The sequence below is a fragment of the Rutidosis leptorrhynchoides genome, chromosome 1, assembly GCF_046630445.1.
Source record: "Rutidosis leptorrhynchoides isolate AG116_Rl617_1_P2 chromosome 1, CSIRO_AGI_Rlap_v1, whole genome shotgun sequence".
In the NCBI taxonomy this organism is placed as follows: Eukaryota; Viridiplantae; Streptophyta; class Magnoliopsida; order Asterales; family Asteraceae; genus Rutidosis; species Rutidosis leptorrhynchoides.
In genome coordinates this window covers 413,828,456-413,855,790 of record NC_092333.1, presented here as the reverse complement: position 1 = coordinate 413,855,790, position 27,335 = coordinate 413,828,456, and the positions used below count along the sequence as shown (strand labels likewise).

The 27,335-nt window shown below is 31.6% G+C and overlaps 1 pseudogene; it reads right to left on the bottom strand.

The window, feature by feature from the left end:
- LOC139901812 (large ribosomal subunit protein uL16-like) overlaps positions 1-26,849 on the bottom strand; it is a 46,983-nt pseudogene extending 20,134 nt beyond the window's left edge.
- Positions 26,850-27,335: the final 486 nt, after the last annotated feature.

Here is a 27,335-nt window from a genome sequence, read left to right as displayed (position 1 = left end):
TTGCAACAAGTGTAAAAGAAATGGTCATTGCGCGGCGAAGTGTGAGGTCTACGGACCAGGGGTTAATAGAACGAAAGGAACAAATGGTGTCGGAACGAGTAATGGCGGAGCAAGTAGTGTCGGAGCAAGTTATGCCAATGTAGTTTGTTATAAATGTGGAAAACCGGGCCACATTATTAGAAATTGCCCCGAATGGACAAGGCCGCGGAAGAGTTTTCAATATTAATGCGGCAGAGGCACAGGAAGACCCGGAGCTTGTTACGGGTACGTTTCTTATTGACAATAAATCTGCTTACGTTTTATTTGATTCGGGTGCGGATAGAAGCTATATGAGTAGAGATTTTTGTGCTAAATTAAGTTGTCCATTGACGCCTTTGGATAGTAAATTTTTACTCGAATTAGCAAATGGTAAATTAATTTCAGCAGATAATATATGTCGGAATCGAGAAATTAAACTGGTTAGCGAAACATTTAAGATTGATTTGATACCAGTAGAGTTAGGGAGTTTTGATGTGATAATCGGTATGGACTGGTTGAAAGAAGTGAAAGCAGAGATCGTTTGTTACAAAAATGCAATTCGCATTATACGAGAAAAAGGAAAACCCTTAATGGTGTACAGAGAAAAGGGCAACACGAAGCTACATCTTATTAGTAATTTGAAGGCACAAAAACTAATAAGAAAAGGTTGCTACACTGTTCTAGCACACGTTGAGAAAGTACAAACTGAAGAAAAGAGCATCAATGATGTTTCCATTGCAAAAGAATTTCCCGATGTATTTCCGAAAGAATTACCGGGATTACCCCCACATCGATCCGTTGAATTTCAAATAGATCTTGTACCAGGAGCTGCATCAATAGCTCGTGCTCCTTACAGACTCGCACCCAGCGAGATGAAAGAACTGCAAAGCCAATTACAAGAACTTTTAGAGTGTGGTTTCATTCGACCAAGCACATCACTGTGGGGAGCTCCTGTTTTGTTTGTCAAGAAGAAAGATGGTACATTCAGGTTGTGTATCGACTACCGAGAGTTGAACAAACTTACCATCAAGAACCGCTACCCACTACCGAGAATCGACGACTTATTTGATCAACTACAAGGCTCGTCTGTTTATTCAAAGATTGACTTACGTTCCGGGTATCATCAAATGCGGGTGAAAGAAGATGATATTCCAAAGACTGCTTTCAGAACACGTTACGGTCATTACGAGTTTATGGTCATGCCGTTTGGTTTAACTAATGCACCAGCTGTGTTCATGGACCTTATGAACCGAGTGTGTGGACCATACCTTGACAAGTTTGTCATTGTTTTCATTGATGACATACTTATTTACTCAAAGAATGACCAAGAACACGGTGAACATTTGAGAAAGGTGTTAGAAGTATTGAGGAAGGAAGAATTGTACGCTAAGTTTTCAAAGTGTGCATTTTGGTTGGAAGAAGTTCAATTCCTCGGTCATATAGTGAACAAAGAAGGTATTAAGGTGGATCCGGCAAAGATAAAAACTGTTGAAAAGTGGGAAACCCCAAAAACTCCGAAACACATACGCCAGTTTTTAGGACTAGCTGGTTACTACAGAAGGTTCATCCAAGACTTTTCCAGAATAGCAAAACCCTTGACTGCATTAACGCATAATGGGAAGAAATTTGAATGGAATGATGAACAAGAGAAAGCGTTTCAGTTATTGAAGAAAAAGCTAACTACGGCACCTATATTGTCATTGCCTGAAGGGAATGATGATTTGGTGATTTATTATGACGCATCAAAGCAAGGTCTCGGTTGTGTATTAATGCAACGAACGAAGGTGATTGCTTATGCGTCTAGACAATTGAAGATTCACGAACAAAATTATACGACGCATGATTTGGAATTAGGCGCGGTTGTTTTTGTATTAAAGACTTGGAGGCACTACTTATATGTGGTCAAAAGTATTATATATACCGACCACAAAAGTCTTCAACACATATTTAATCAGAAACAACTGAATATGAGGTAGCGTAGGTGGATTGAATTGTTGAATAATTACGACTTTGAGATTCATTACCACCCGGGGAAGGCAAATGTGGTAGCCGATGCCTTGAGCAGGAAGGACAGAGAACCCATTCGAGTAAAATCTATGAATATAATGATTCATAATAACCTTACTACTCAAATAAAGGAGGCGCAACAAGGAGTTTTAAAAGAGGGAAATTTAAAGGATGAAATACCCAAAGGATCGGAGAAGCATCTTAATATTCGAAAAGACGAAACCCGGTATAGGACTGAAAGGATTTGGGTACCAAAATTTGGAGATATGAGAGAAATTGTACTTAGAGAAGCTCATAAACCAGATACTCAATACATCCTGGAACGGGGAAGATGTACAAGGATCTCAAGAAACATTTTTGGTGGCCGGGTATGAAAGCCGATGTTGCTAAATACGTAGGAGAATGTTTGACGTGTTCTAAGGTCAAAGCTGAGCATCAGAAACCATCAGGTCTACTTCAACAACCCAAAATCCCGGAATGGAAATGGGAAAACATTACCATGGATTTCATCACTAAATTGCCAAGGACTGCAAGTGGTTTTGATACTATTTGGGTAATAGTTGATCGTCTCACCAAATCAGCACACTTCCTGCTAATAAGAGAAGATGACAAGATGGAGAAGTTAGCACGACTGTATTTGAAGGAAGTCGTCTCCAGACATGGAATACCAATCTCTATTATCTCTGATAGGGATGGCAGATTTATTTCAAGATTCTGGCAGACATTACAGCAAGCATTAGGAACTCGTCTAGACATGAGTACTGCATATCATCCACAAACTGATGGGCAGAGCGAAAGGACGATACAAACGCTTGAAGATATGCTACGAGCATGTGTTATTGATTTCGGAAACAGTTGGGATCGACATCTACCGTTAGCAGAATTCTCCTACAACAACAGCTACCATTCAAGCATTGAGATGGCGCCGTTTGAAGCACTTTATGGTAGAAAGTGCAGGTCTCCAATTTGTTGGAGTGAAGTGGGGGATAGACAGATTACGGGTCCGGAGATTATACAAGAAACTACCGAGAAGATCATCCAAATTCAACAACGGTTGAAAACCGCCCAAAGTCAACAAAAGAGCTACGCTGACATTAAAAGAAAAGATATAGAATTTGAAATTGGAGAGATGGTCATGCTTAAATTTGCACCTTGGAAAGGCGTTGTTCGATTTGGTAAACGAGGGAAATTAAATCCAAGGTATATTGGACCATTCAAGAGTATTGATCGTGTCAAACCAGTAGCTTACCGACTTGAGTTACCTTAACAACTCGTGGCTGTACATAACACTTTCCACGTCTTGAACTTGAAGAAATGTTTTGCTAAAGAAGATCTCACTATTCCATTAGATGAAATCCAAATCAACGAAAAACTTCAATTCATCGAAGAACCCGTCGAAATAATGGATCGTGAGGTTAAAAGACTTAAGCAAAACAAGATACCAATTGTTAAGGTTCGATGGAATGCTCGTAGAGGACCCGAGTTCACCTGGGAGCGTGAAGATCAGATGAAGAAGAAATACCCGCATCTATTTCCAGAAGATTCGTCAACACCTTCAACAGCTTAAAATTTCGGGACGAAATTTATTTAACGGGTAGGTACTGTAGTGACCCGAACTTTTCCATGTTTATATATATTAATTGAGATTGATATTTACATGATTAAATGTTTCCAACATGTTAAGCAATCAAACTTGTTAAGACTTGATTAATTGAAATATGTTTCATATAGACAATTGACCACCCAAGTTGACCGGTGATTCACGAACGTTAAAACTTGTAAAAACTATATGATGACATACATATGGATATATATATATATATATATAGTTAACATGATACTATGATAAGTAAACATATTATTAAGTATATTAACAATGAACTACATATGTAAAAACAAGACTACTAACTTAATGATTTTTAAACGAGACATATATGTAACGATTATCGTTGTAAAGACATTTAATGTATATATATCATATTAAGAGATATTCATACATGATAATATCATGATAATATAATAATTTAAAATCTCATTTGATATTATAAACATTGGGTTAACAACATTTAACAAGATCGTTAACCTAAAGGTTTCAAAACAACACTTACATGTAACGACTAACGATGACTTAACGACCCAGGTAAAATGTATATACATGTAGTGTTTTAATATGTATTTATACACTTTTGAAAGACTTCAATACACTTATCAAAATACTTCTACTTAACAAAAATGCTTACAATTACATCATCGTTCAGTTTCATCAACAATTCTACTCGTATGCACCTGTATTCGTACTCGTACAATACACAGCTTTTAGATGTATGTACTATTGGTATATACACTCCAATGATCAGCTCTTAGCAGCCCATGTGAGTCACCTAACACATGTGGGAACCATCATTTGGCAACTAGCATGAAATATCTCATAAAATTACAAAAATATGAGTAATCATTCATGACTTATTTACATGAAAACAAAATTACATATCCTTTATATCTAATCCATACACCAACGACCAAAAACACCTAAAAACACTTTCATTCTTCAATTTTCTTCATCTAATTAATCTCTCTCAAGTTCTATCTTCAAGTTCTAAGTGTTCTTCATAAATTCTACAAGTTCTAGTTACATAAAATCAAGAATACTTCCAAGTTTGCTAGCTCACTTCCAATCTTGTAAGGTAATCATCCAACCTCAAGAAATCTTTGTTTCTTACAGTAGGTTATCATTCTAATACAAGGTAATAATCATATTCAAACTTTGGTTCAATTTCTATAACTATAACAATCTTATTTCTAGTGATGATCTTACTTGAACTTGTTTTCGTGTCATGATTCTGCTTCAAGAACTTCGAGCCATCCAAGGATCCGTTGAAGCTAGATCCATTTTTCTCTTTTCCAGTAGGTTTATCCAAGGAACTTAAGGTAGTAATGATGTTCATAACATCATTCGATTTCATACATATAAAGCTATCTTATTCGAAGGTTTAAACTTGTAATCACTAGAACATAGTTTAGTTAATTCTAAACTTGTTCGCAAACAAAAGTTAATCCTTCTAACTTGACTTTTAAAATCAACTAAACACATATTCTATATCTATATTATATGCTAACTTAATGATTTAAAACCTGGAAACACGAAAAACACCGTAAAACCGGATTTACGCCGTCGTAGTAACACCGCGGGCTGTTTTGGGTTAGTTAATTAAAAACTATGATAAAATTTGATTTAAAAGTTGTTATTCTGGGAAAATGATTTTTATTATGAACATGAAACTATATCCAAAAATTATGGTTAAACTCAAAGTGGAAGTATGTTTTCTAAAATGGTCATCTAGACGTCGTTCTTTCGACTGAAATGACTACCTTTACAAAAATGACTAGTAACTTATTTTTCCGACTATAAACCTATACTTTCTGTTTAGATTCATAAAATAGAGTTCAATATGAAACCATAGCAATTTGATTCACTCAAAACGGATTTAAAATGAAGAAGTTATGGGTAAAACAAGATTGGATAATTTTTCTCATTTTAGCTACGTGAAAATTGGTAACAAATCTATTCCAACCATAACTTAATCAGCTTGTATTGTATATTATGTAATCTTGAGATACCATAGACACGTATACAATGTTTCGACCTATCATGTCGACACATCTATATATATTTCGGAACAACCATAGACACTCTATATGTGAATGTTGGAGTTAGCTATACAGGGTTGAGGTTGATTCCAAAATATATATAGTTTGAGTTGTGATCAATATTGAGATACGTATACACTGGGTCGTAGATTGATTCAAGATAATATTTATCGATTTATTTCTGTACATCTAACTGTGGACAACTAGTTGTAGGTTACTAACGAGGACAGCTGACTTAATAAACTTAAAACATCAAAATATATTAAAAGTGTTGTAAATATATTTTGAACATACTTTGATATATATGTATATATTGTTATAGGTTCGTGAATCAACCAGTGGCCAAGTCTTACTTCCCGACGAAGTAAAAATATGTGAAAGTGAGTTATAGTCCCACTTTTAAAATCTAATATTTTTGGGATGAGAATACATGCAGGTTTTATAAATGATTTACAAAATAGACACAAGTACGTGAAACTACATTCTATGGTTGAATTATCGAAATCGAATATGCCCTTTTTATTAAGTCTGGTAATCTAAGAATCAGGGAACAGACACCCTAATTGACGCGAATCATAAAGATAGATCTATTGGGCCTAACAAACCCCATCCAAAGTACCGGATGCTTTAGTACTTCGAAATTTATATCATATCCGAAGGGTGTCCCGGAATGATGGGGATATTCTTATATATGCATCTTGTTAATGTCGGTTACCAGGTGTTCACCATATGAATGATTTTTATCTCTATGTATGGGATGTGTATTGAAATATGAAATCTTGTGGTCTATTATTATGATTTGATATATATAGGTTAAACCTATAACTCACCAACATTTTTGTTGACGTTTTAAGCATGTTTATTCTCAGGTGATTATTAAGAGCTTCCGCTATTGCATACTTAAATAAGGACGAGATTTGGAGTCCATGCTTGTATGATATTGTGTAAAAACTGCATTCAAGAAACTTATTTTGTTGTAACATATTTGTATTGTAAACCATTATGTAATGGTCGTGTGTAAACAGGATATTTTAGATTATCATTATTTGATAATCTACGTAAAGCTTTTTAAACCTTTATTGATGAAATAAAGGTTATGGTTTGTTTTAAAATGAATGCAGTCTTTGAAAAACGTCTCATATAGAGGTCAAAACCTCACAACGAAATCAATTAATATGGAACATTTTTAATCAATAAGAACGGGACATTTCAATATGAACGGGACATTTCAGTTAGTATCCGAGCATTGGTCTTAGAGAACCAGAAAATTTGCATTAGTGTGTCTCATCGAGTTTGTTAGGATGCATTAGTGAGTCTGGACTTCGACCCTGTTTTCTTTAAAAATGATTGCTTAACATTTTTGTTGGAAACTATATATTATTAACATGTAAATATTATGTGATATATTAATCTCTTAACATGTTTGATATTGTGTGATAGATGTCTACCTCTAGCACAAATCCCATTGACTCACCTAATAATAACGAAGAGTCGAATATATATTGGCAAGATTCACAAGTTCCCGAAGAACCGAAAGAAGAGGAAACGGAACCGAAAGAAGAAGAACCGGAAGAAGAGGAACCAGAAGAAGAGGAACCAGAAGAAGAGGAACCAGAAGAAGAAGAGGTTCCGGAGGAGGGAATAGTAGGAACCACAGAAAACTGGTCAAATAAAAGAAAATCCTCAACCAATGGACCAAAGTTAATAATGGTCAATGGTGTTTCCGCTAAGGAAGTAAAATATTGGGAAAATTATCAATTTTCCAATGAATCGGATCCTGATGAGGATTCCGATGATGTTATAGAAATTACCCCAACCCAATTTAATGAGGCAAAAGAAAGTAATAAGGGAAAGAGCATCAAAATAGAGAAATCTGATTCCGACCCCGATGAACTTTATATGTATCGTCAACACCCGTATTTTCAATATCGTGACAATAACCCGGAAACCTCTAAACCACCAGGTTTTTCTAAACCAATGTGGAAAACGACGGCTCGTATTAGAGGAACATCATATATCCCTAGAAAATTAGGGAAAAGAATCAAGTCCGAAGAAGAAGAAACCAGTGATTCAGATTAGAGGGTTGTAATCATGTTGCGTATTATATGTATTGTAGTGTGCTTGTACTTTTATGTTCTATGTAAAAATTGCTTGTATTGTTTGTTAATTATCTTTTACGAATCTAATCCTTGTCTATTTTACAGTATAAAAACAAAATGGACGTTAAGGGTAGACAACCGAATATTTTAGAAGACCTACCAGATGATATGATTAAGGAAATCTTGTCTAGAGTCGGTCAGAATTCATCAGCACATTTAGTTATGGCGAAATTAACTTGTCAAATATTTGAAAGACTTTCCAGAAATGCCTTAGTTTATAAAATGTTTTTCTTTGATAGGTGGGGTATATCACATTGGGGAGACCGTAAGTTACGCCGTGTTTTCTTTAAAGCGTTAAATGCGGGGAACCCAAATGCAATTTTACGCTACGGATTAAGAACCTATTTTGACTCAACATATCCCAACATAGGATTTCATGAATTAGAAAGAGCTTCTAACATGCAACATAAAGAAGCATGTTATGCTTACGGGTTAGTGATGTTCGCTTCTTACCAAAGTGAGAAAAAGAACATCGGATTGCAGCTTTTAAATAAAACTTTCCCACAAGTGACGGATTCAGTAGTTGGGGTGAGAAACAAGGTTTTTAGATTATTACGGGGCTGTTGGACATTACGAAACCCTCGTCCTTTTGACGACATTACAACATGCTGCCTAGCTAATGGTCATAACGGTTATTTTCCATAAGACCAAGGATGGGAAGTCGTCTTAGTAAAACCAGAATGCATGACTTGTTTCTGGACTTATGAATTACGTGTCTTTATTTCCTTTGCTGAACAACTTGCGTATTAACTAGATTTATCTTCAAAACTGTCATGTATCATAGTGTACTATATTTCATGTTATATGTAATATAGCGAAGTTGTAAGTTTGAAGAATATTTGTATGTGATATATTATTATAATCAAGTTTTTCATATGGAATTGTAGTAGTTAAATTGTATATTAGCTACTAAGTATGAACTTAACGGGTAGGTAGTACCCGAATTTAAACTTATAAAACGCTAATATGAAGAAAAAGCTTTTATAAATGAGTTTATATTATGCTACGAGATACTATTGATTACTCTTAATATTCTGTATGATTAACTTGTTTCATTTGACTATTTTGAAGGAAATGGCACCGACTACTCGACACACCTTGAATATGAGCGAAGAGGAATTTCGTGCCTTTCTTGCTTCAAACATAGCCGCAGTACAGGCCGCGCTACATACCAACAATAACTCTGAATCTAGCAATATAGCTAATGGCGCAAGAAATCGTGTAGGATGCTCCTACAAGGAATTCACTGCCTGCAAACCTTTAGAATTTGATGGGACCGAAGGACCAATCGGATTGAAACGGTGGACCGAGAAAGTTGAATCGGTGTTTGCCATAAGTAAGTGTGCTGAAGGAGACAAAGTGAAGTACGCTACACATACCTTCACAGGTATTGCGTTAACATGGTGGAATACCTATCTAGAGCAAGTGGAACAAGATGCTGCTTACGCGCTACCGTGGTCAGCATTCAAGCACTTGATGAAAGAGAAGTACCGTCCCAGAACCGAGGTCAATAAGCTCAAGTCAGAACTTAGAGGGTTACGAACACAGGGATTCAATATTACTTCTTACGAAAGACGATTCACAGAATTGTGCCTATTATGTCCGAGAGCGTTCGAAGATGAGGAAGAGAAGATCGACGCGTTTGTGAAAGGGTTACCGGAGAGAATCCAAGAAGATATAAGTTCACACGAGCCTGCCTCCATATAAAAGGCATGTAGAATGGCTCACAAACTACCAGATTGAGGGAAGAATTAAAGAACAGGCAGCCGAAGAGGCCAATGTGAAGTTAGTCAAAAGAAAGTGGGAGGAAAACGGTGATAAGAGTCACCAAAACAACAACAAATATCCCAACAATCGCAACATCAATCGCAACTACAACAAATGGAACAACAAAAACAACAACAACAACAACAACAACTACAACAATCATCCAAACAATAATAACAACCGCAACAATAACAACAACAATCAGAAGCAGCTATGCCAAAGGTGTGAAAAGTATCACTCGGGGTTCTGCACCAAATTTTGCAATAAGTGTAAAAGAAATGGTCATAGCGCGGCGAAGTGTGAGGTCTACGGACCAGGGGTTAACAGAACTAAAGGAACAAATGGTGTCGGAACGAGTAATGGCGGAGCAAGTAGTATCGGAGCAAGTTATGCCAATGTAGTTTGTTATAAATGTGGAAAACCGGGCAACATTATTAGAAATTACCCGAACCAGGAGAACACGAATGGACAAGGCCGCGTAAGAGTTTTCAATATTAATGCGGCAGAGGCACAGGAAGACCCAGAGCTTGTTACGGGTACGTTTCTTATTGACAATAAATCTGCTTACGTTTTATTTGATTCGAGTGCGGATAGAAGCTATATGAGTAGAGATTTTTGTGCTAAATTAAGTTGTCCATTGACGCCATTATATAGTAAATTTTTACTCGAATTAGCAAACGGTAAATTAATTTCAGCAGATTATATATGCCAGAATCGAGAAATTAAACTGGGTAGCGAAATATTTAAGATTGATTTGATACCAGTAGAGTTAGGGAGTTTTGATGTAATAGTTGGCATGGACTGGCTGAAGGAGATGAAAGCAGAGATCGTATGTTACAAAAATGCAATTCGCATTGTACGAGAAGAAGGAGAACCCTTAATGGTGTATGGAGAAAAGGGCAACACGAAGCTACATCTTATTAGTAATTTGAAGGCACAAAAACTAATAAGAAAAGGTTGCTATGCTGTTCTAGCACACGTCGAGAAAGTACAAACTGAAGAGAAGAGCATCAATGATGTTCCCGTCGCAAAAGAATTTCCCGATGTATTTCCGAAAGAATTACCGGGACTACCTCCACATCGATCTGTTGAATTTCAAATAGATCTTGTACCAGGAGCTGCACCAGTATCTCGTACTCCTTACAGACTCGCACCCAGCGAGATGAAAGAACTGCAAAGCCAACTGCAAGAACTATTAGAACGTGGTTTCATTCGACCAAGCACATCACCATGGGGAGCTCCTGTTTTGTTTGTCAAGAAGAAGGATGGTACATTTAGGTTGTGTATTGACTACAGAGAGGTGAATAAACTTACCAACAAAAACCGTTATCCACTGCCGAGAATTGACGACTTATTTGATCAACTACAAGGCTCATCAGTTCATTCAAAAATCGATTTACGTTCTGGATATCATCAAATGCGAGTAAAGGAGGATGATATTCCAAAAACTGCTTTTAGGACGCGTTATGGTCATTACGAGTTTATGGTTATGCCGTTTGGATTGACTAACACACCAGCTGTGTTCATGGACCTTATGAACCGAGTGTGTGGGCCATATCTTGACAAGTTTGTCATTGTTTTCATCAATGACATACTTATTTACTCAAAGAATGATCAAGAGCACGAAGAACATTTGAGAAAAGTGATAGAAGTATTGAGGAAAGAAAAACTGTACGCTAAGTTTTCAAAGTGTGCATTTTGGTTGGAAGAAGTTCAATTCCTCGGTCACATAGTGAACAAAGAAGGTATCCAGGTGGACCCGGCAAAGATCAAAACCGTTGAAAAGTGGGAAACCCCAAAAACTCCGAAGCATATACGTCAATTTTTAGGATTGGCTGGTTACTACAGAAGATTCATCCAAGATTTCTCCAAAATAGCAAAACCCTTGACTGCATTAACGCATAAAGGGAAGAAATTTGAATGGAAGGATGAACAAGAGAAGGCGTTTCAGTTATTGAAGAAAAAGCTAACTACGGCAACTATATTGTCATTGCCTGAAGGGAATGATGATTTTGTGATTTATTGTGACGCATCAAAGAAAGGTCTCGGTTGTGTATTAAAGTAACGAAAGAAGGTGATTGCTTATGCGTCTAGACAATTGAAGATTCACGAGCAAAATTATACGACTCAGGATTTGGAATTGGGTGCTGTTGTTTTTGCATTAAAGACTTGGAGGCATTATTTATATGGGGTCAAAAGTATTATATATACTGACCACAAAAGTCTCCAACATATATTTAATCAGAAGCAACTGAATATGAGACAACGCAGGTGGATTGAATTGTTGAATGATTATGATTTTGAGATTCGATACCACCCGGGGAAGGCGAATGTGGTAGCTGACGCTTTGAGTAGAAAGGACAGAGAACCTATACGGGTAAAAGCTATGAATATAATTATTCGTACTGACCTTACTACTCAAATAAAGGAGGCGCAACAGGGGGTTGTAAATGAAGGAAAGTTGAAGAATGAGATACCCAAAGGATCAGAGAAACATCTTAATATTCGGGAAGACGGAACCCGATATAGGGCTGATAGAATTTGGGTACCAAGGTTTGGAGATGTGAGGGAAATGGTACTTAAAGAAACACATAAAACCAGATATTCAATACATCCCGGAGCGGGGAAGATGTATAAAGATCTCAAGAAACACTTTTGGTGGCCGGGTATGAAAGCCGATATTGCTAAATATGTAGGAGAATGTTTGACGTGTTCTAAGGTCAAAGCTAAACATCAGAAACCATCAGGTCTACTACAACAACCTGAAATCCCGGAATGGAAGGAAAACATTACTATGGATTTCATTACTAAATAGCCAAGGAATGCAAGTGGTTATGATACTATTTGGGTAATAGTTGATCGTCTCACCAAGTCAGCACACTTCCTGCCAATGAGAGAAGATGACAAAATGGAGAAGTTAGCGCGATTGTATTTGAAGGAGGTTGTCTCCAGACATGGAATACCCGTCTCTATTATCTCTGATAGGGATGGTAGATTTGTTTCAAGGTTCTGGCAGACGTTGCAACAAGCATTGGGGACTCGTCTAGACATGAGTACTGCCTATCATCCACAAACTGATGGGTAGAGCAAAAGGACGATACAAACGCTTGAAGACATGCTACGAGCATGTGTTATTAATTTCGGAAACAGTTGGGATCGACACCTACCGTTAGCAGAATTTTCCTACAACAACAGTTATCATTCTAATATTGAGATGGCGCCGTTTGAGGCACTTTATGGTAGAAAGTACAGGTCTCCGATTTGTTGGAATGAAGTGGGGGATAAACAGATAACGGGTCCGGACATAATATAAGAAACTACCGAGAAAATCATCCAAATTCAACAACGATTGAAAACCACCCAGAGTCGACAAAAGAGCTACGTGGACAGTAAAAGAAAAGATATAGAGTTTGAAATTGGAGAAATGGTCATGCTTAAGGTTTCACCTTAGAAAGGTGTTGTTCGATTTGGTAAACGGGGGAAACTAAATCCAAGGTACATTGGACCATTCAAGATTATAGATCGTGTCGGACCAATAGCTTACCAACTGAAGCTACCTCAACAACTCGCGGTTGTACATAACACTTTCCACATCTCGAATTTGAAGAAATATTTTTCTAAAGAAGATCTCACTATTTCGTTGGACGAAATCCAAATCAATGAAAAACTTCAATTCATTGAAGAACCCATCGAAATAATGGATCGTGAGGTTAAGAGACTTAAGCAAAACAAGATACCGATTGTTAAGGTTCGATGGATCGTGAGGTTAAGACTTGATTAAATGAAATAAGTTTCATATAGACAATTGATCACCCAAGTTGACCGGCGATTCACGAACGTTACAAATTTGTAAAAACTACATGTTGTGGTATATATAGACATATATATATGGTTGACATGAGATTATGATGAGTAAGTATCTCACTAAGTATATTAACAATGTGTGATATACATTAGAAATGAGATTACTAAGTTAAGAAACTCGAAATGATATATATAACGATTATCGTTATGATAACGTCTACTAAATACATATGTATCATATTAAGATATTGATACACTATATTTAACATAATAAAATGATATTTAAATATATCATTAAGTGGGTTAATAATGAACTACATATGTAAAAACAAGGCTACTAACTTAATGATTTCGAAACGAGACATATATGTAACGATTATCGTTGTAACGACATTTAAATGTATATATATCATATTAAGATATATTAATATATCATAATATCATGATAATATAATAATTTAACATTTCATTAGATATAATAAACATTGGGTTAACAACATTTAACAAGATCGTTAACTTAAAGGTTTCAAATCAACATTTACATGTAACGACTAACGATGACTTAACGACTCAGTTAAAATGTATATACATGTAGTGTTTTAATATGTATTCATACACTTTTGAAAGACTTCAAGACACTTATCAAAATACTTCTACTTAACAAAAATGCTTACAATTACATCCTCGTTCAGTTTTATCAACAATTCTACTCGTATGCACCCGTATTCGTACTCGTACAATACACAGCCTTTAGATGTATGTACTATTGGTATATACACTCCAATGATCAGCTCTTATCAGCCCATGTGAGTCATCTAACACATATGAGAACCATCATTTGGAAACTAGCATGAAATATCTCATAAAATTACAAAAATATGAGTAATCATTCATGACTTATTTACATGAAAACAAAATTACATATCCTTTATATCTAATCCATATACCAACGACCAAAAACACCTACAAACACTTTCATTCTTAAATTTTCTTCATCTAATTGATCTCTCTCAAGTTCCATCTTCAAGTTCTAAGTGTTCGTCATAAATTCCATAAGTATAGTTTCATAAAAATCAAGAATACTTCCAAGTTTGCAAGTCTACTTCCAAGCTTTCTAATCTATTCTAAGTAATCATCTAAGATCAAGGAACCTTTGTTATTTACAATAGGTTATATTTCTAATTCAAGGTAATATTCATATTCAAACTTTGATTCAATTTCTACAACTATAACAATCTTATTTCGAGTGAAAATCTTACTTGAACTGTTTTCGTGTCATGATTCTGCTTCAAGAACTTTCAAGCCATCCAAGGATCCTTTGAAGCTAGATCCATTTTTCTCATTTCCAGTAGTTTTATTCAGAAAACTTGAGGTAGTAATGATGTTCATAACATCATTCGATTCATACATATAAAGCTATCTTATTCGAAGGTTTAAACTTGTAATCACTAGAACATAGTTTAGTTAATTCTAAACTTGTTCGCAAACAAAAGTTAATCCTTCTAACTTGACTTTTAAAATCAACTAAACACATGTTCTATATCTATATGATATGCTAACTTAATGATTTAAAACCTGGAAACACGATGAACACCATAAAATCGGATATACGCCGTCGTAGTGAAACCGGGGGCTGTTTTGGTTTGGATAATTAAAAACTATGATAAACTTTGATTTAAAAGTTGTTCTTCTGGGAAAATAATTTTTCATATGAACATGAAACTATATCCAAAAATCTTGTTAAACTCAAAGTGAAAGTATGTTTTTCAAAATGGTCATCAAGATGTCGTTCTTTCGACGAAAATGACTACCTCTTTAGTAATAGACATGTAACTTAAATTTCTGACTATAAACCTATACTTTTTCTGTTTGGATTCTTAAATTAGAGTTCAATATGAAACCATAGCAATTTGATTCACTCAAAACGGATTTAAAATGAAGAAGTTATGGGTAAAACAAGATTGGATATTTTTGATATTTTTAGCTACGGGAAATGTTTAACAAATCTATACAAATCATATCCTAGCTAACTTATATTGTATTATACATGTATTCTAATATATTATGTAATCTTAGGATACCATAGACACGTATACAAATGTTTTGACATATCATATCGACCCATATGTATATATTATTTGGAACAACCATAGACACCCTAATTGTCGCGAATCCTAAAGATAGATCTATTGGGCCTAACAAACCCCATCCAAAGTACCGGATGCTTTAGTACATCGAAATTTATATCATATCCGAAGGGTGTCATGGAATGATGGGGATATTCTTATATATGCATCTTGTTAATGTCGGTTACCAGGTGTTCACCATATGAATGATTTTTATCTCTATGTATGGGATGTGTATTGAAATATGAAATCTTGTGGTCTATTGTTACGATTTGATATATATATATAGGTTAAACCTATAACTCACCAACATTTTTGTTGACGTTTAAAGCATGTTTATTCTCAAGTGAATACTAAGAGCTTCCGCTGTTGCATACTAAAATAAGGACAAGATTTGGAGTCCATGTTTGTATGATATTGTGTAAAACCTGCATTCAAGAAACATATGTCGATGTAATATATTTCTATTGTAAACCATTATGTAATGGTCGTGTGTAAACAGTATATTTTAGATTATCATTATTTGATAATCTACGTAATGTTTTTTAAAACCTTTATTGATAAAATAAAGGTTATGGTTGTTTTAAAAATGAATGCAGTCTTTGAAAAACGTCTCATATAGAGGTCAAAACCTCGCAACGAAATCAATTAATATGGAACGTTTATAATCAATATGAACGGGACATTTCAGTGAGTGACGTAACACATGTGGGAACCATCATTTAACATCTAGCATGAAATATCTAACAAAACAACAAACTAATGGAGGCTATATGGAACCCCCATATTCACGTGAATGATCAATCTCACAAACACATTCTCATTCAATTTTTATGCATCAAATTACTCTCTCTCAAACTCTCTCTTCATGTTCTAAGTGTTCTTCATCACCTTCATCAAAATCTACATCAATCTATTTCATAAATCCATACATAAACCAACTTACAAAACAACAACTCAAGAATACATCAAGAACACTTCCAAGTTTGCTAGCTTACTTCTAATCTTGCAAATCCACTTTGAGTGATCATCCAACCTCAAGAAATATTTCTTATTTACAGTAAGATATCTTTCTAATACAAGGTAATACTCATATTCAAACTTTTATTCAATTTCTGTAACTATAACAATCTTATTTCGAGTGGAAATCTTACTTGAACTTGTTTTCGTGTCATGATTCTACTTCAAGAACTTTCAAGCCTTCCAAGGATTCTTTGAAGCTAGATCTATTTTTCTCATTTCCAGTAGGTTTATCCACAAAACATGAGGTAGTAATGATGTTCATAACATCATTCAATTCATATATATGAAACTATCTTATTCGAAGGTTTAAACTTGTAATCACTAGAACATAGTTTAGTTAATTCTAAACTTGTTCGCAAACAAAAGTTAATCCTTCTAACTTGACTTTTAAAATCAACTAAACACATTTTCTATATCTATATGATATGCTAACTTAATGATTTAAAACCTGAAAACACGAAAAACACCGTAAAACCGGATATACGCCGTCGTAGTAACACCGCGGGCTGTTTTGGGTTAGTTAATTAAAAACTATGATAAACTTTGATTTAAAAGTTGTTCTTCTGGAAAAATGATTTTTCTTATGAACATGAAACTATATCCAAAAATCATGGTTAAACTCAAAGTAGAAGTATGTTTTCCAAAATGGTCATCTAGACGTCGTTCTTTCGACTGAAATGACTACCTTTACAAAAACGACTTGTAATTTGTATTTCCGACTATAAACTTATACATTTTCTATTTAGATTCATAAACTTAAGTTCAATATGAAACCATAGTAACTTGAATCACTCAAAATGGATTTAAAACGAAGAAGTTATGGGTAAAACAAGATTGGATAATTTTGCTTGTTGTAGCTACGTGAAATTTGTAACAAATCTATACAAATCATATCCTAGCTAACTTATATTGTATTATACATGTATCATAATATATTATGTAATCTTGGGATACCATAGACACGTATGCAAATGTTTTGACATATCATATCGACCCATGTATATATATTATTTGGAACAACCATAGACACTCTATATGCAGTAATGATTGAGTTAGCTATACAGGGTTGAGGTTGATTCCTAAAGTATATATACTTTGAGTTGTGATCTAGCCTGAGATGTGTTGAAAGGACCCGTTTATATACATTATAAACGATTCACAATAGTTGATTTCATCGCGAGGTATTTGACCTCTATATGATACATTTTACAAACATTGCATTCGTTTCTAAAAGACAAACTTTCTTTACAACGAAAGTTGACGGCATGCATACCATTTCATAATACATCAAACTATAATTGACTTAATAATAATCTTGATGAATTTCAACAACTCGAATGCAACGTCTTTCAAAATATGCCATGAATGACTCCAAGTAATATCTCTAAAATGAGCAAATGCACAGTGGAAGATTTCTTTAACACCCGAGAATAAACATGCTTTAAAGTGTCAACTAAAAGGTTGATGAGTTCATAGGTTTAATTTCTATATAATAATCATAATATTTAATAAGCTACAAGATTTCATTTAATTAAATGTGCAGGATCATTACAACTGCAAAAATCATTCATACGATGAATCGCCTGGTAACCGACCTTAACATAGAGCGCTTAAGATATCTGGCATCATACATTCCACTATTCAAATGTATGACAAGAACCCTTTGAAGTACTAAAGCATTTCCACTATTCGAAAATGGGGGTGGTTGGTGCCCGTAGATCTACATTTAGGATTCACGTCAATTAGTGTTTTTCACTAATTCTTAGGTTACCAAGCATAATAATAATAAGTACAGATATCCGGTATAACAAAACAATCGTAGAATGTAGTTTCATGAACTTGTGCTTATTTTGTAAAACATTTATAAAAGCAGTGCATGTATTCTCAGTCCCAAAAATATATATTGCAAAAGCATTTAAAAAGGGAGCAAATGAAACTCACCATACTGTATTTCGTAGTAAAAATACATATAACGTCATTGATCAAGTGCAAGGTTGGCCTCAGATTCACGAACCTAAATTAATTATATATATTTATGTGTTGGTCAATATTTGTCTAACAAATTAGGTCAAGTCATAGTGTATCACAATCCTAAGGCTCGAGAATAATATGTAAAGGTCAACAAAAGTCAATTTGACTCAAAATAATTTCCAAAATCTATACATGATTAATATATAGTTTAAATATCGTCGTTTATATTTTTAAATATTTTTAAAAGATTTATTAGAGTAAATAATATAATTCATTTATTAATAAATAAAATTTTATATTAAAATTTATATAATAAAATATACTTTTATATATATTAAGTAATAAAATTTATAGAGTTCATTTAATATCATAAGGATAATATGATAGGTATTATTAAAGTAATTTTATTACACGTAGTAAAATATGTTTGTATCACATATTTATTTGATAAAATAATATCTATAATAATAGTAAGTAAAAGTTATATTATTTTGTAATAATAATAATTATTATTCTATTAATAAAAATATCAATATTTATAATTACTAAAAATGACATTATGATAAAATGATAATTCTAATTATGATAACTTTAATATTTACGATACTTTTTAATAGTAACTTTAAAATAATAATTCTATTTAAAATGATAATAATAATCATATTTTATAATAACAATGACATTTCTATTAAAATGATAATTTTTGTTAAAATGATAGTTTTTAATACTAACGATACTTTTAATAATAATAGTAATGATAAAAATTATAAGAACGATAATTTTATCTAAATCAATATCTTATAATATTTTAATTTCATCATGATACTCATACTCATTATTTCCTAATCGTTTCGTTTAATAGCTTTTAATCGTCTTTTATATCGTGTTCATAATAATGATAATAATAGTAATCAAAATAATTAGGTGTTACTAATATTAGTTTTAATTACAATAATACTAATAATGATATTTACTATGATATTATTAACGATAATACTAATAACTATTTTAATGATAATAATTAATAATAATAATAATAACAATAACAATAACCATTTTTTAAAAATGATATATATATATTAATAATGATAATAATAATAATAATAATAATAATAATAATAATAATAATAATAATAATAATAATAATAATTAGATAATAATAATAATAATACTAATTATAACTTTAACGATAATAACGATAGTAATAATAATAAAAATAATAATTTTTAATGATAATTCCTTTTATTGATAATGATAATAGTAATAATAATATAAAACTAGAACGGTGATAATAACGACGATAATAATAATCATTTTTAATAATAATACAAAAATTCAATTGACTATAACTTCAAATCCGTTCATCGAAACCATTCGATATCTAAATGAAAAGTTCTTAATTTTTCGCTAGCTTTCCAACGACATGCATATCTTATACCTTATCTCAACCACATACGTAACTAATTCATGATTCAACATATCCTATCTAATGGCAATATCAAAAGTACAAGCATGCATAATCCTATATTTTCGAGCACTAGTCAGGGATACACTATTAATATATAAAAATTAAATTATGAGTACTCACGTATCAATATTGAGATTCATTATTGCAGGAAAAGTACGTAGACGCAACGAAGATGATAAACACTAGTTTGACTTACGAGTAATACTCTCGAACCATACCCATAACCTCTATAGCTATAACCCATAATTTCCTTAGCTCTATCCCGCTCGAAAAACAATTTCGAAATCACTCGGACAGCACTCCGTCATAATATTTTATGTATACTAATAATATCTTGAAATAATACGGAGTAAATACATTTATTTAAATCGATTGAGTGAGGTTAGATAAAATATTTTCAAGTTTCTATAAAATAATGAAACCTATTGAATTCTATTTATAATAGATTTTTGAATTATTAAAGTGAATTATTAAAGTATGAATTATTAAAGTGAATTATTAAAGGATGAATTATTAAAGTGAATTATTAAAGGATGAATTATTAAAGTGAATTTTTAAAGTATGAATTATTAAAGTGAATTATTAAAGTATGAATTATTAAAGTTAAAGTAAAGTAAAAATAAAGTAAAGGTAAAGTTTAAGTATAGTAAAAGTATAAAACTATGTATGTATAATACGCGTATAAATATATATAATATTAATTTAAATCGTTATATATACTTAATAAAATAAAATATAAATATCGTTATCTTTATCATACTGGTTAAGTAATGAGTTGTCAAAAGTGGTTCTAGATATTTATAAAAGTTATATACGTTTTAATAATAAAGCTCTTTTTAAACTGAAAATGTTTTTGTACGTTTGAAACTAAATCAAATAAATATGATAATTTTGTTTTCCAAAACTAAATATATTTAAGAATTATTTTGGTTAAAGTTAAAATAATGGAAATCGTTATATCATAAAACGTTTTAGAAAAGTAGAATCATATATATTCATAATAGGTTTCAAGTTTTTAAATTACAGTCTGTTGGTGAAGCATGAGATAAAGTCCAAAGGTTAAATAAACGTATGAAATCATCTTAATGAAAAATGTCGAGTTACTTAACTTATCGATATCCAACATCTAAGTTATCTGGCATCATACATTCCACTATTCAAATGTATGACAAGAACCCTTTGAAGTACTAAAGCATTTCCACTATTCGAAAATGGGGGTGGTTGGTGCCCGTAGATCTACATTTAGGATTCGCGTCAATTAGTGTTTTTCACTAATTCTTAGGTTACCAAGCATAATAATAATAAGTACAGATATCCGGTATAACAAAACAATCGTAGAATGTAGTTTCATGAACTTGTGCTTATTTTGTAAAACATTTATAAAAGCAGTGCATGTATTCTCAGTCCCAAAAATATATATTGCAAAAGCATTTAAAAAGGGAGCAAATGAAACTCACCATACTGTATTTCGTAGTAAAAATACATATAACGTCATTGATCAAGTGCAAGGTTGGCCTCAGATTCACGAACCTAAATTAATTATATATATTTATGTGTTGGTCAATATTTGTCTAACAAATTAGGTCAAGTCATAGTGTATCACAATCCTAAGGCTCGAGAATAATATGTAAAGGTCAACAAAAGTCAATTTGACTCAAAATAATTTCCAAAATCTATACATGATTAATATATAGTTTAAATATCGTCGTTTATATTTTTAAATATTTTTAAAAGATTTATTAGAGTAAATAATATAATTCATTTATTAATAAATAAAATTTTATATTAAAATTTATATAATAAAATATACTTTTATATATATTAAGTAATAAAATTTATAGAGTTCATTTAATATCATAAGGATAATATGATAGGTATTATTAAAGTAATTTTATTACACGTAGTAAAATATGTTTGTATCACATATTTATTTGATAAAATAATATCTATAATAATAGTAAGTAAAAGTTATATTATTTTGTAATAATAATAATTATTATTCTATTAATAAAAATATCAATATTTATAATTACTAAAAATGACATTATGATAAAATGATAATTCTAATTATGATAACTTTAATATTTACGATACTTTTTAATATTAACTTTAAAATAATAATTCTATTTAAAATGACAATAATAATCATATTTTATAATAACAATGACATTTCTATTAAAATGATAATTTTTGTTAAAATGATAGTTTTTAATACTAACGATACTTTTAATAATAATAGTAATGATAAAAATTATAAGAACGATAATTTTATCTAAATCAATATCTTATAATATTTTAATTTCATCATGATACTCATACTCATTATTTTCTAATCGTTTCGTTTAATAGCTTTTAATCGTCTTTTATATCGTGTTCATAATAATGATAATAATAGTAATCAAAATAATTAGGTGTTACTAATATTAGTTTTAATTACAATAATACTAATAATGACATTTACTATGATATTATTAACCATAATACTAATAACTATTTTAATGATAATAATTAATAATAATAATAATAACAATAACAATAACCATTTTTTAAAAATGATATATATATATATATATATATATTAATAATGATAATAATAATAATAATAATAATAATAATAATAATAATAATAATTAGATAATAATAATAATAATACTAATTATAACTTTAACGATAATAACGATAGTAATAATAATAAAAATAACAATTTTTAATGATAATTCCTTTTATTGATAATGATAATAGTAATAATAATATAAAACTAGAACGATGATAATAACGACGATAATAATAATCATTTTTAATAATAATACAAAAATTCAATTGACCATAACTTCAAATCCGTTCATCGAAACCATTCGATATCTAAATGAAAAGTTCTTAATTTTTCGCTAGCTTTCCAACGACATGCATATCTTATACCTTATTTCAACCACATACGTAACTAATTCATGATTCAACATATCCTATCTAATGGCAATATCAAAAGTACAAGCATGCATAATCCTATATTTTCGAGCACTAGTCAGGGATACACTATTAATATATAAAAATTAAATTATGAGTACTCACGTATCAATATTGAGATTCAATATTGCAGGAAAAGTACGTAGACGCAACGAAGATGATAAACACTAGTTCGACTTACGAGCAATACTCCCGAACCATACCCATAACCTCTATAGCTATAACCCATAATTTCCTTAGCTCTATCCCGCTCGAAAAACAATTTCGAAATCACTCGGACAGCACTCCGTCGTAATATTTTATGTATACTAATAATATCTTGAAATAATACGGAGTAAATACATTTATGTAAATCGATTGAGTGAGTTTAGAGAAAATATTTTCAAGTTTCTATAAAATAATGAAACCTATTGAATTCTATTTATAATAGATTTTTGAATTATTAAAGTGAATTATTAAAGTATGAATTATTAAAGTGAATTATTAAAGGATGAATTATTAAAGTGAATTATTAAAGGATGAATTATTAAAGTGAATTTTTAAAGTATGAATTATTAAAGTGAATTATTAAAGTATGAATTATTAAAGTTAAAGTAAAGTAAAAATAAAGTAAAGGTAAAGTTTAAGTATAGTAAAAGTATAAAACTATGTACGTATAATACGCGTATAAATATATATAATATTAATTTAAATCGTTATATATACTTAATAAAATAAAATATAAATATCGTTATCTTTATCATACTGGTTAAGTAATGAGTTGTCAAAAGTAGTTCTAGATATTTATAAAAGTTATATACGTTTTAATAATAAAGTTTTTTTTAAACTGAAAATGTTTTTGTACGTTTGAAACTAAATCAAATAAATATGATAATTTTGTTTTCCAAAACTAAATATATTTAAGAATTATTTTGGTTAAAGTTAAAATAATGGAAATCGTTATATCATAAAACGTTTTAGAAAAGTAGAATCATATATATTCATAATAGGTTTCAAGTTTTTAAATTACAGTCTGTTGGTGAAGCATGAGATAAAGTCCAAAGGTTAAATAAACGTATGAAATCATCTTAATGAAAAATGTCGAGTTACTTAACTTATCGATATCCAACATCTAAGTTATTTACACTCCACGTTCTTACTTATAAATCACTTTACCATTTTCTGAATGTTTCAAAAAGAATAGATTTCTTAAATCACAGTGGACCTCATAACATAGACCCGTAATCATATCACAATGTATCTGATAAATCAGTCATTTGATATTATCTTCTAATTCCGTTGATAACTATTAGAATATATTTTGAAACAAATATGTTTTTATAAAGTATTATACGCCTAATACTTTGTTAATGTTTTCAAGTTATAATATATACACATATCTATATATATAATCATGTTCGTTCAATTTAATGGTTCGTGAATCGCTGAAACTTGGTCGAGGTTTAAATGAATGTATGGACACAGTTTAAAATTCTTGAGATTCAACTTAACAAACTTTGCTTATCGTGTCAGAATAATATAAAGATAAAGTTTAAATTTGGTTGGAAACTTCTGGGTTGTCACACGTGTATACACTGGGTCGTGGATTGATTCAAGATAATATATATTGCTTTATTTCTGTACATCTAACTGTGGACAACTAGTTGTAGGTTACTAACGAGGACAGCTGACTTAATAAACTCAAATCATTAAAACATAATAAAAAATGTTGTAAATATATTTTGAACATACTTTGATATATATGTACATATTTGTTATAGGTTCATGAATCGACCAGTGGCCAAGTCTTACTTCCCGACGAAGTAAAAATCTATGAAAGTGAGTTATAGTCCCACTTTTAAAATCTAACATTTTGGGATGAGAATACATGCAATTTTATAAATGTTTTTACGAAATAGACACAAGTAAATGAAACTACATTATATGGGTGAATGATCGAAGCCGAATATGCCCCTTTTTGCTTGGTAACCTAAGAATTAGTAAACCGATCTACTAATTGACGCGAATCCTAAAGATAGATCTACTGGGCCTAATGAACCCCATCCAAAGTACCGGATGCTTTAGTACTTCGATGTTGTTTTTATCATGTCCGAAGGATTTCCCAGAATGATAGGGGATATTCTTATATGCATCTTGTTAATGTCAGTTACCAGGTGTTCACCATATGAATGATTTTTATCTCTATGTATGGGATGTATATTGAAATATGAAATCTTGTGGTCTATTATTACGATTTGATAAATATATAGGTTAAACCTATAACTCACCAACATTTTTGTTGACGTTTAAAGCATGTTTATTCTCAGGTGATTATTAAGAGCTTCTACTGTTGCATGCTAATATATGGACAAGATTTGGTGTCAACATGCTTGTATAATATTGTTTAAAACTGCATTCGGGATTTATTTTGTTGTAACATATTAATATTGTAAACCAATATGTATTGGTAGTGTGTAAGTGTGATATTTTTAGATTATTATTTTTGGATAATCTAGGTGGTGTCTTTTTAACCTTGTCGATAAAATAAAGGTTATGGTTTGTTTTAAAAACGAATGCAGTCTTTGAAAAACGTCTCATATAGAGGTCAAAACCTCGCAACGAAATCAATTAATATGGAACGTTTATAATCAATATGAACGGGACATTTCAGTATATATACCATTAAATGTTTTTTCACGGTCGCTTTAATACGATACACAAAATGGGACTCGAAGCCCTTGCGCAACTTCCCAAACATCATATGGCAATTAAATCATTGAAATGATCTGACGGATAACAAATTGCAATTAAATTAAATAGCAAAAACAATGATTTTGATTACCTTCGATACGAGCTAAAATTAGGGTTTCTAGTGCAGACCGAGACGGTGACGATAAAGTTACATCTTTTGCGTTGGAAAATCTATATAGAGAGTAGTGCTTCAGTAGTTACATTTTCTTTTTCCCACTTGACTAAATGCACATAGAATGGGAACTCGTCAACTCTTGTTTTCTTCATACCGACATCATAAATTCTGATCTTGAGATCCGGTACACCACGACAGTATAGGGACTTTGGATATGGCTTATTCTTGATCTGAGGATAACACCGAGATGGTCCTGCACCATAAAATGCAACCATCATCAATACTTCTTAACGAATGTGATGAGGACTGCGGTTATACATTATTAAAATCGAATATAACTAAAATACGTCCAGACTTAAAAGAGCAGTTCAATGAAGACGAACAATAAATTATAGATATTACAAATAATACAGAAAACTCACAAAGGGGTTGAATCATCCTTAATCGAAATCGCAACCGATTTGCTACTTACTGCATTCGAACTGACTTCCATTATTAGCAAGAACACGCACCAATAAGACCAAAATAAAATACAAAAACACATGAATCAAAAGGGAAAACCAACTTTCAAAATACCGCAAAATGGAGGATACGATAACAGCGGCAGGCGGTGATGGAGGATACAATAAAATGCGATGATAAATCCTCAGATGACCGTAAGGTAGAGTGAAGGTCGAATACACTAAACACCATGCACAAAAAGCTAGAAACAGTAGTATCAGATCAAAGTTTATGTAATCTGTTAACATAAAACAAATTTAAAGAAACACAAAAAACAATGGTAATTCATAAAATACAATTATCATATAATTCCATGATAATCTCAAAATCAAAATATACCCACATTAATTAAAAGCTTTGAGAGTTCCTTATACCTTTGATCAATTTCATAAAAGCTTAAATATGAAGATTCTTGAACATCAAAACCTAAACTCCAGCTGCCCACAAAGCATGGAATAAGCAACAAATATATATACTTGTATTATACATAGATTAGATAAATAACAATAAAATACAATACAATTAACTAAATACAAAGGTTCTGCCATGATCTAATCTAAATAAAAAATCACATCTAGAAGCAGTCATGATTCATGATTGATATAAAGATAGAGAAATTATTTGCACATAAAAAAAAATAGGAATTGAAATCATTAAATCAAAAACTTACTAAAAGGGTGTTTATCCCTAACGAACGTCTTGAAGTAGTGTAAAAATAGACTTTTTTCCATACTTCCTGTTAATTCATTATATACGTGTTACTTATGAAAGGTCTGTTTATACCAACAACTTAGAGATAACTTGAGCTCCATTCAGACAATTTTAGAGCATAGTAATATTGGATCATGATTATCAGGTATTAAAACTCACAAGTAAATTTATATACTCTTCTAAAACATTTTCAAGGAGTAATATCATAGTTATCAGTAAAAATAAGGAACCAAAGTTGGGTGAACTCACCTTTTCAGTATAAAACTCAAAAGTTTTTTTCTTCAGCCCTGCTTCATAAATGTTGCATTAAGAGTATATCTGAA